At 37.4% G+C, this 11,282-nt stretch overlaps 1 long non-coding RNA gene across 1 annotated transcript in view; it reads left to right on the top strand.

The window, feature by feature from the left end:
- The first annotated feature begins 404 nt into the window (after window positions 1-404).
- LOC135322167 (uncharacterized) overlaps window positions 405-11,282 on the top strand; it is a 55,539-nt gene continuing 44,661 nt past the window's right edge. The window contains exon 1 of the long non-coding RNA XR_010382534.1: window positions 405-444. This is a non-coding gene — a long non-coding RNA (uncharacterized LOC135322167). The remainder of the gene's footprint in view (window positions 445-11,282) is intronic.

The raw sequence follows: 11,282 nt of genomic DNA, 5'->3' as shown, positions 1-11,282 counted from the left end.
CGGTGTGCTACATTTTTAAAAACATTGCCCCTCAGGATCCACTCGTAGCCTTTTCTAACCTTCCTCTGTGACTCAGAAATCTTCGGGGCTCCCTTGACCTTGAATATCAGTTGTATTTGGCCTATGGAGATTGGGTGCTGAAAAAGAATAAATACAGCCTCCTTTCCTGCCGAGCTGCCCTTTGATAATACCGTTCTCTACCCAAAGCCACAACTCCTGACTGACAGCTCTCTCGCCAAGGTTTAAATATATGATATTGTGGAAATACACAAGAAACAAATCTTAATTAAACAACAGATAAATGTGTAAGTAAATCAGGGCCCTGGCAAAAAAAAAAAAAAAAAAAAGCTGGTTGTTTAAAAAGAGATGATGGAAGAGAGTTTAATAAAGCATCTGTTTCTTCCAGGACCAGGACCAATACACACAGCTATCAAGTAATTTCAAGTAAGTATTACTTGTTTCTTGTGCCTATCTGTGCAGCTTACTTTTAAACCTTGGACGGAGCTGACAGGGTAGACTCACTTAGTAAGTGTGTGGGAAAATAGACTCTACTGGCAGAACAATAAATTTGTACAATCTCTTTTAAGGTCATTTTCGCAAATTAAAAATGCACATGTATGTTTTGTGAGCAAAAGCACTTCTGAGCTTATTCTACAGATCTATATACATGGGTTATATACATTTATACATACTTGTAAGTAAAGGAAAATTTTTATCACGTTGTTGATAAAAGCATAAGACTGAAAATAAGTTAAATTTTCGTCACCAGGAGCATGGTTACATTAGAATATATTCCATTTCTTTAAAAAACAAATCTTGTGTAAAGGGAGATGAAAAAATCAAGTTTTCTACACAGAGAATAGGAATATAAAATATAGTGTTTGTATCTAGAAAGAAATACTGGGGTTCTATTTTGGGAAATACACTTTTTTTCATTGAATACACTTTTGCACTCCTTTTAGTATTTATTTGGTGTATATTTTAATTTTGCTATGTTTCAAAGCTTCTTAAAATCCACTGAAGTAAACTAGAAAACAATTTACACACACAGTACACACTTATTCTAAAACAAAGAATTTGGCAGTGTTGAGTCCAGGGACAAGGGTCTTCTTGAGAGCCTATTCAAATGCTACTCATTCTGTGACTCAAACTTCAAGTACCAGTTGAAATTTAATCTTTTCCCTTTAGTCTGCAATGAATATTATATCTACTGACCACTAAAGCCATGTTGTGTGGTCAGAATGCTTCTACAATGAATGATGCATCTGAATTTTTGCAGTAGTTACAAATGCTCATATTCATTTTGGTCCCAAATTTATTCATTACCGAGTTCTATGGAACCGTTAATATACGTTACTTCAATTCTGCCGAGACCTTTTGAGCCCTTATATTTACAAGCTAATGTGCTAGACACTATGAGAATATCAAGTTAAATAAGATACATTGCACTGTCATGGAATTTATGTCTGAGATGAGAGGATATGAGAGATCATAAAATCAAATTGTCCAATACTATAGAGAAAGCCTGTGGTCTGGCTATTGCATTATTCTGTTAGTGCCTGGCATTGGGTTATGCTTATTTAATAAAAATATTCCTAAGCTAAACTCTTCTACAGCTTTTTAGTGAAATTTTTGTTTTATAACAGTTTTAAATTTATGGAAATCTTGTGATCATGGTAAAGAGTTTCATATTCTTCTTATCCTTTTCACTGTTACTAACATTTTACATTACTGTGATATATTTGTCACAATTCATTAACCAATACGGATGTATTATTATCAACCAAAGTGCATAATTTCTTTAGATGTTAGTAGTTTTTACCTAATGCTCCTTTTCCATTCCAGGATCCTATCCAAGATACTGCATTAGATTTAGTTATTAGATCTCCCTAGGCTCCTCTTGGCTGCAACAGTTTCTGAGACTTTAAATTTTTTTTGATTGCCTTGAAAGTTTTAAGAAGAACTGATCAGGTGTTTTACAGAATGCTCTTCATCTGGGATTTCTCTTTTGTCTGTCATTACTGGACTGGAGTTTGGATTTGGGGGAGGAAGGTCATAGTGGTAAAGTGCGTATGCTATCACGTGCACGTACTGTTACATAACTTTTCATTGTTGCTGTTAGCACTGATCAAACCAGCTGCTGTAGTGCTGGTCATGTTTATCCAGTTCAAAGCTACCATTTTCTTCCATCTTAATACTGTACTTTCGGAAAGAATGCAATATACATAGTGGGAGCTATGCTCCAATTCCTTGAGGGTGAAATATCACCATTCACTGTTTAGAGTATGTCTACATAGAAGACTCTTCTATTTATTTTTTTATTCCATCATTTATTTATAGTAGCATGGACTTTTGGATACTTATTTTGTATACTTCGAATTATAATCCAATACTACTTTATTAATTTTGTGGTTCAAGTTATTCTACCTTTGCTGTTGGGAGCTCTTTCTGTTGGTTCCTTTAATAATTCCATCCTTGTGTTGTATGTTTCAAAGACTTCCTTTCTGAAACTATAAGATGCCACTCTGGTCTTAGAATCAGCCATTTTTCCAAGAAGATCTGGGTCCTCTTTTTTGGAGAATGGTATTAGAAACAAAGTTCTATACACTAGGTGTGCTCATTGCTACTGGGATATTGTTACTTCTTGGATCTCTCAGCTGACAAAGCAAAGGAGTATGTATGTATATGCTTATACATATACACACATATCAATAGGTATGTCTCTACCTATATTAAGCTCAACATTAGTTTAGACTGATGTCTTCAACTATAACCCATTTTTACGTGGATTACTGCGGCTTGCTCCCCTTGCTTATTTGCAGCCTTTCACTCTAACAGTCAGAACCTGGAGCCCACCATCCACCATCCTTTTACTTAATTGTTCAATTCCGGTATACATGTATAGTGTTTTTACAAACATTAATCTGTACCACTGTGGGGGAGGGGACTTTATTAACTAGAATACCGTGCTGTTTGTCTTTAATCTTACAGACTCCGCTCACTTCCAAAGTTACTTAGGTCAGCATCCTCTTCCCCTTCTCTACAATGGGGTAGATATTTTTTACATTTGTACTCTAGTTTGATTCCTTAGTCACATTTTTCACTCCATTCTGGGATCCGCCAACCTCCTAAATAATATTTTGTTTTAACTTGCATACATTAGGTTTCATTCCTTTTCTATAAATTTCTACGGATTTTACAAATATGGTGTCATGTATCACCAATACGGCATCATATAGAGTAGCTGCACCACCATAAAAATTCCTCTGTGCCTCCCCTGTTTTACCTCCCCTTCCTCCTGATCCTTGGAAACCTCTGATCAGTTTACCATTGCTATAGTGTCACCATATAAATGGAATTATTTGGTATGTAGTCTTTTCAGACTGGCTTCTTTCACTAGATGTTATGTATTTAAGATTCATCCATGTCTTTGAATAGGCATGACAGCCCATTCCTTGTCACTGAATAGTATTCTCTTGTATGAATGTGTCACAGTTTGTTCTATCCATTTACTTATAAAAGACTTCTCTGGTGCTTTCATTTTTTTTTCTGGTAATTATTAATAAAGATGTTATAAATATTTGCATAGAGATTTTTGTGTGGACACTGTTCTACTACTTTTTCCTTTTTATTCTCAAGAAAAGCCTTGAACTTGAAAAAATTTTCTTCATATTTCTCTGTACTTCACTTCCTAATACAATTAAAGTACATAAGAGTGCTTCTTAAATGGTTACCTGTGAAGCTTACAAATGCATTTTAAATTCCAAATTCTTCCTTCAGAGGTGGCTGTTCTAATCTAATCCTTTAATCTTATCCCCCATTTGATGTTGTACTGATGGTAATTACCTATTTTATTGTCTGTCAGTTTTATGTAGATGGACGTAGGTAGTTTCAATCAGACAGAATGCTTCTAATTTCTCTATTAGATTTCCCAGCAGAACTTTTTTGAATGGTTTACTAAACTCTAAATAAATTACATCTTCTGAATTGGTTTCCAACTCTAACAAGAGTCAAGGAAGGCTATCAGTTGTGTCTGATATGCTCAAGTTTTATTATCAAATACTGTATGTCAGGCAGCAGACACTTTGTCTCCAAAAAGAGGCCTTTGGTCCATTCATTAAAAGCAACTATGAATGTTGATGTATTCTTAGTAAAAGGGTAATATTTTTAAATGTGTCTGGACAAACATTACTTGAATCTAAATAGTCCTGTCCTTTATCTCTCTCTTCTATGAAGAAGATTCTGGCTTTATCTTCCTACTCTGTTTATTTCCATCCCCACCCTCTGCAAAGTATTTTGCTGTTTTTTTCTTCTCAGTACTTGGATGCAGAATCTGAAGACAGAGGAAAGGTAGGCAGAGAAGAAATGTGATGGCTAGAGAAGAGATATAAACACAAGAGATGCTGTAGGTTGAAGGAAAGTGATGAGGAGAAAATGGTGAATTTTAAAAAGAGCCCCTACATCATGCTCAAGAAATGGAATAAAACACTTGAGCTAACTTGGAACCATGTCTGCCTTCCTGATTGTATTTTCTAGACTGTGACTCTGCTCTGAGTTTGGATCAAGTAGTCTACAGCTTCAAGGAGGTTGCATAAATGTGTGCATGTCTCATTCAGTCAGAGCATACATGAACACACAAACACAACAGTAGCCACAGGAAATACAACCACAGCAAGGCTAACGTAAGTTGGTAGAAAATGCAGGTGTTAAATGAAATAGAAATGTAATTTTCTGAGTGATTTGGTTTAAAAATATTAAAAAGGACTAGCAGAATTAGGGATTTCAGAGCTAAAATTAACTACCTTAGGAACCTGGAAGATACCAAAAAAGTTCTTCCCAACTTTGTTCTATCTATTCCTATTTTGCTATGATTTTGTCTAGGTTCTGGCTCACCCTCCTCTAAGGAGACATTATAACAAGAGAACACAGTAGAAAATCCAGAGCTGGTCCAGGTCAGTTCATGTAGTCATTGACTTTCGCAGTGGGTTGACAGATAGGACACAAGACAAAATTAAAGAGCTCTGAATTCTGGTCACAGTTATGGCTGTAAAAATTCTGGGAACTTGATAACTTGAATGCTCTAGTCCTCAGTTTTCTCATATGTAGAATGAGTTCAGAAAAGGTGATTTCTCTGTCCCTTGGACACTGAACTGGTATTTTCTCTCACTTAAGCATTTTGAAGTACTCAGCATAGAACCAGAAACTAAAGGGTCTGACTTCTAGTCCCACAAATGCTGCCTACTATCCGTCAACTAATAACAACCTTCATCAGGAGTCTGCAGATTACTACCCATGAGGCAAATCCGGCTTCTGCCTCTTTTTATAAATAAAGCTTTATTGGAACAAGACACAACCATTCATTTACACATCATGTGTGGCTCCTTGTGAGCTACAATGTCAGAGATGAGTCACTACAGTGACAGAGATGACAAAGAACAGCCAGCAAACCCAGAAATATTTACCATCTTGTCCTTTACAGAAGACAATTTGCCACACCCTAATCTATATAAATGTCAGGTTTTTTCATTTATAAATAGAGAAAAGCATACCTGTTTTGATCAACTCAGTGAACTGTTGAGACAACAATTGGGGAAAATAGTTTGGAAAATTACAAATGCTGGAATTGTTTTTTAAATATAGTTATTTCAAAGGATGAAGCGTATAGTGTATTATTGTCCTTTCTACCTGTTAATTTTGAGATCATGCACCCTGCACTTGTCTGCTGTTTTTCTCTCTCCTCACTGCCAGATCTTCCCCTAATATATGCAGGGCCTCTGACAAAATCATCATAGAACTTACAGGCCACAAGCCTGAGCCTGAGCCTGAGCCTAAGCCCAGCCTACTTCTCTTGTACCCCAACCTCTGACCCACATCTCAAAAGGTTACTGTGCGTGTATGTGATCACGCCAGCTTACACTGCATTATCTACCACTCCACTACTAATGGCTACCCCTCAGCACACCTTTGAACCAGTGGTATGTGCTTCCCTTGGGAAATCATATGAAAAAGGAGGCCTACACAGGCCCTAGAAGCAAGGCTGAAGGCCCAGTGAGAAAGAGGGAAGTTGGAGGGAGTCTAGAGCAGGACCCTCTAAACCCTGAAACTCAGAATACCTGTTGCCTGGGACTAATAGCAGGCAAACTGCTCACTTCCATTGTCTGTCTAGTCTAAGCTGCCATTAGCTCTCGTGTAAAAAATTGCAGTCGTCTCCTGTCTTCTCCACAAATATTTTCCCCTCCCATGTATTTTTAAACCTGATGACAAAGTGATGATTCCGAAAGGCAAAATTCTATCAACTTCCTACCTTCATTATCCTGTGAATGATAAGAATCCACTAAAGTTTTTAAAGATGAAGACTTAAAAATGTGTGTATTTGGCCCCTGCCTACCTTCTCAACTTCAGCCCATGCCTCATTCCTGTGTGTACAAGCTATGCTGCCCTTAAAGTGTGTCAATAATGCCATGTCTCTTCTAGCCACAGGGTTTTTGTCCACGGCTGTCCCTATGCCTGGGATGCTACACCCCACAGAAGCTACACTTGCCTTGGTTAGATCCCTCCTCTTCCCTCAGAACTTCTGGACTATGTCATTTCTCCCTTTATATATTTGTATTTCTCAACCCTAGCTGCACATGAAACTTCTCAAATACCAGTGCCCAGGCCTCAACTGAAAGAAATTAAATCAGACTCATGGAGGTAAAGAGGTAGGCATTAGTATTATTACAAGTATGAGAGTAACTATTTCATACGCTGCATTGTTGCTGTGTGCACGTCCCTCTCCTCTGTGATTCTCTAACTTGCAAGAAAAATCTGGAAATACACCAAGCATCGTTCTCACTCCTTTGTAAGCCCCGCGAGGGTCGTGTCATCCCCGGATTCGTTACTTGATTAGACATTTTTTAGGCATCTTCTATGTCATAGACTCTGTTATAGTGGACGGAACTGGGCCAGTGAACAGTATCTTCATGTTTCTTTTCTTACAGAATTTACATTTGAGGGCATTGTAGGGTTTCAATATATATTTGATGGATGAATGAATATTCTCATGTACTCAATTTTACTTATCTAGAAATTTAACATTTCCCCCTTCCCAAGATAACTCTTCATTTCCCCCAAAATACTTAGAGCAGTGAAGTTCTGAGCTGAGCTTTTTTGAGCACTTAAGTAATTGTTCAACTTCCTGCTTCATATTGTCTTTTATGACAGTCTTTGGATTTCTTAATTATTGCATTTTGTCTTTCTCTGTAGCTCTGATAATAAAACCATAGTCTGGCTCACCATTCTTCAGACAGAAGAAAAAATTAAAAAGCTTTCTGCTTTATTTTGTGACACTGCTACGTCACCATTTCTCTCTGTCTTTGGAAATAAATTGTTGGCAGATCTGCAGTTGCTTCTGTCTGCTCCTCAGAACCCTTGGCAACACGTCACCTGTTCCAGCAGATTTTTATATTCAGAGCACAATTCAGAGCTCAGGAAGAATTCTTTACTGATTTCTTCCAGTCATTAATCATTGCCTACTGCCTCACTATTAGGAAAACAGCTCAGTCTACACATGTGCATTCAATTAAGGGTTGATTGTTTTCATTTATGGATTATCTAGCTACTGTGTTTTTTTCCTCGGTCTCCCATTTGTCTGCAATCCCTATTTCCTAACTCAATTCTTCATAGGCTTTTGTCATAGAAACACAGGGAATGAAAAAAGTAAAAATAAAGTTAGTCTTTAGATCTCTGTTAGTAAATCTACCCTAAAATTTAGGGATATTCAAGCAATTTGTTGTGGAATAAATAGATTATATGATCATTACATTTTATTCCTCCTGTGCCTTCATCTTTCTGCAAAAGCAGCACAGAAGCATGGGAAATTGCATTAAGCTGAGAGTCAGACAGCTTGGCTTTGAATCTGGCTCTGTCTCATTATGGTAGTGGTCTCAGCCAAATATCTAAGACTCAGTTTCTTCATCTATCAAATCAATTAATGCCATGATTTCTTGCATGTATCAACGAAAACTTGATGGGTTATAATGAAATCCACAATTTAGAAGTTTTATGATGCACATATAAGAACATATTACTATGTAGATTCACTAAAGTTACACCAAATCAATCTCTGTGTCAGTAAGCAAATCACAATATTATTGCTTAAAAATCCACCTGAAAGCTCAGTCACTTAAAATACCCATCACGCACTATCATGGGTCTCTGGGCGTGGCTGGAGATGCTCATTCAGCCCAGTTTGCTTTTTCTGTGGCCCGGACTGAAGGGACAGAGCTAATCTAGGGAAGCTCTTGTCATGGCAGTGACAGAGTTCAAGAGGGCCAAAGTTTAGTGCGGACAAGCACTTTCCAAGTCCTGCACTGGGTTATGTCTGCTAATATTTCATTTACTAAATAATGTCATATTGCCAAGTTCACAGTGAAACATGGAAGCACATTTTACCTTCAGAGGAAGGGGTTGCAAAATTATATAGCAAAGAGCGTTGATACAGGGAAGGGTGAAGTACTGGAGACAAAGATCCTGTCTATCTCACTTCTAATGACTGATTCCAGATTTTTTCTATCCTCTGCAGCTTTCTGTCCTTCCTCTGACTGACTACATGCCACTCACCCTTTAATATTTCTCATGTAAGAGGACATTTACAAAATTGTCTTGGAATCTTCAGTCTATATTGTGTGGAAGAGCCTTATGAATTATACACAGACACATGCGGTATATCTTTTTGTGTAAGAGCATTTATATAAAATTCAAAATGATGCTTGATTTCTTCTTGCTATTCAAGAGGACATAATCCCTTATAAACAAGTTTTCAATATGATGGCTATCTCATTGAACAAATTTGAGGAAAAAAGTATTCTCGCTTGCAAATATTTCTAGAGTTATTGTGTATTTATTGCCTTCATATATGTAGAGTAGCACATGGACACGTACCTGACTTTTTGTAATTTAGGACCTTATGGTATTGTGATATATAATAAGAAATATATATTTGGTCTTCGTCCAAGTTTGTGGCATGGACAGAGCTCCTAAAACCATTGAAATTTCCTAAGTGATGAGAGTGATAAAGGTACCTATTGTTATGTTAGTGATGTGAGTTTGGGACAGTACCTAGGTAAACTTAAGGATAGGCGCTGATGGCTAGGAGACCCAGCAATGCGATTAGAATTTTCAGTTTTACCACTGCCCTGCGACCTCTGTGAAGGGGAGAGGGGCTGGAGATTGAATCAGCTGGTAATAGCCAATGATTTAATAAATCATGACAATGTAATGAAGCCTCCATTAAAAAAAAAAAAAGCAAAAGGACTTTTTTTAGAGAGTTTCCATGTTGATAAACATGTAGAGATTTGGTGTACTCAGAGGCAGCATGGAAGCTCCACGCTCTTTCCCCATTCCTTGCCCTGTGCAGCTCTTCCACCTGGCTGTTAACCTGAGTTATATCCTAGTACAATATACTAAGTAAAATGTTTCTCTGAATTCTGTGAGTTGCTCTAGCAAGTTAATCAAACCCAGGGAAAGTATCGTTGGAACCCCTGATCTGTAGCTGGTGGGCCAGAAGCACAGGTGATAACCTGAGCTTGCAATTGGAGTTTGAAGTTGGCGGTGGGTTGGAGGGGGGTATGTCTTGTAAGACTGAATACGTAACCTGAGGAATCATCCACTGCCTCAGTGGAAATACAGTACAAAATGCGAGTTTCAGCTCTCACAGCTTCTTGTCCTACCTGATAGCTTATCCCTCAATTCCTCACTTTTCTGAATTGATATTTCTCTAGTAACTTCCAACTTTTTTTAACTCTTAATTTATTTCTTAGTTTTTGAAATTAAAAAAAAAATCTTAATTCCTCACTTTTTTGACTTGGTATTTCTCCAAGTTTAGTTTTGTGAGTGAGAGAGTTAGTCAGAATCACCGAGTCCTTGACTGCCCAAAACGCTACCTTCAACTATGAAATGTTTAAAGAAAAAAAATCCAAAATAGTACTTTCTAGCTCCTCTTATACCACCACCCCACTTCCCCTAAGGCTGTTAAGTAATAGAGTCAGTTAGAGAACTGACTTGTTAGTTGTTCTATTAACTGATTTGTTAATAGAGAACAAATCAGGTGAATTCCTTGTTGATAGCCCAAGAGAGAATGCTTCATATTTTTCAAGGCTTGTTATTCTGTTTAAAGCTGCAGAGTCTTAATTATTACTTCAGTTTGGTCTCTCAAAGAAACTGTAGGTGTAATCACATTATTTTTTGCCTTTAGATCCAGGTGGCCTTTACTGATGAAGACTGGGTCAATTTCATTCATTCAACACAAAGTAAGGGAGATATGTCACCACTCTGTAAAAAAAGATTGAGCAACTAAACAAGTTGACTTTTCTTCCCTTTCTTTATTTGCATCTGAATCATGGGTTATAAAATTACACATCAGATATTCTATTCCTTTTGAGATAATATGTTTACTACAACCCTATTATTTTGGTAGAAATTATTTTAACTTCGGGTTTGGGAAAATGTAAATATTGTTTCCCAGCCCCAGTGAAAGATTCTGTGGTTCATGCCTCATTCAGCCCTGCTGGTGTGTTTTCTTGTTTTTATCCTTCTCATCAAAGAATATGAAACAGCATATACTTCATGCTCCATTAGTGTACAAATTGTTTCATTTTTCTCTCTCTCTCTCAACCCCTTTCTATGCCTACTGTCCTCCAAAGTAAGTATTATGGCACTTAGGAAATATTTTTTGGATGACTACGCATTTCTCATGATAAGCTCTCACTCAAAAGGGACATATTTACTAGAATTCCAGTTCCTTGGTTTACAGTGAAGACTCTTACTGTCCCATTGACCAGAAAACTTGCAGGAGAACTGTATATTCTCTTTTATTAACCAGCTAAGATGCTACATAGAGTCTCTGTCCTAAGGAGCCTGCCGTCTTGTGGGTCTCATTCTTTCCTCATAATGTGCCAGGCACTGTGATTGGCACTTGACAGTCATTGAATAAATATTCGCTTGAATGAATGATTGAACAGAAAGAAGGAAATGAACTGCTGATTGCTAGGTGACCATGGAATTGAAAGCATTAGATATTTCAAATACTTATTATCAAGTTGTACTAACTTGTGTCCATCTACACAATAGCAATGTCTGTCGCTTACGTAACAAGTACAGGTCCATGTTCGAACTTTATTGCCTTGGATGAGATTTGATGAGACAAGACAGAGAAACCAGTTTGCAGTTTTGTTGTACTCACAGTTTCCTGGAGACAACACAGAGTGTCCTGCAGGGTCACTCAGGGGAAGCACTGGGGTTGG

The sequence above is a fragment of the Camelus dromedarius genome, chromosome 9 (assembly GCF_036321535.1).
Source record: "Camelus dromedarius isolate mCamDro1 chromosome 9, mCamDro1.pat, whole genome shotgun sequence".
NCBI lineage: Eukaryota > Metazoa > Chordata > Mammalia > Artiodactyla > Camelidae > Camelus > Camelus dromedarius.
This window is presented reverse-complemented; position numbering and strand designations above follow the sequence as displayed.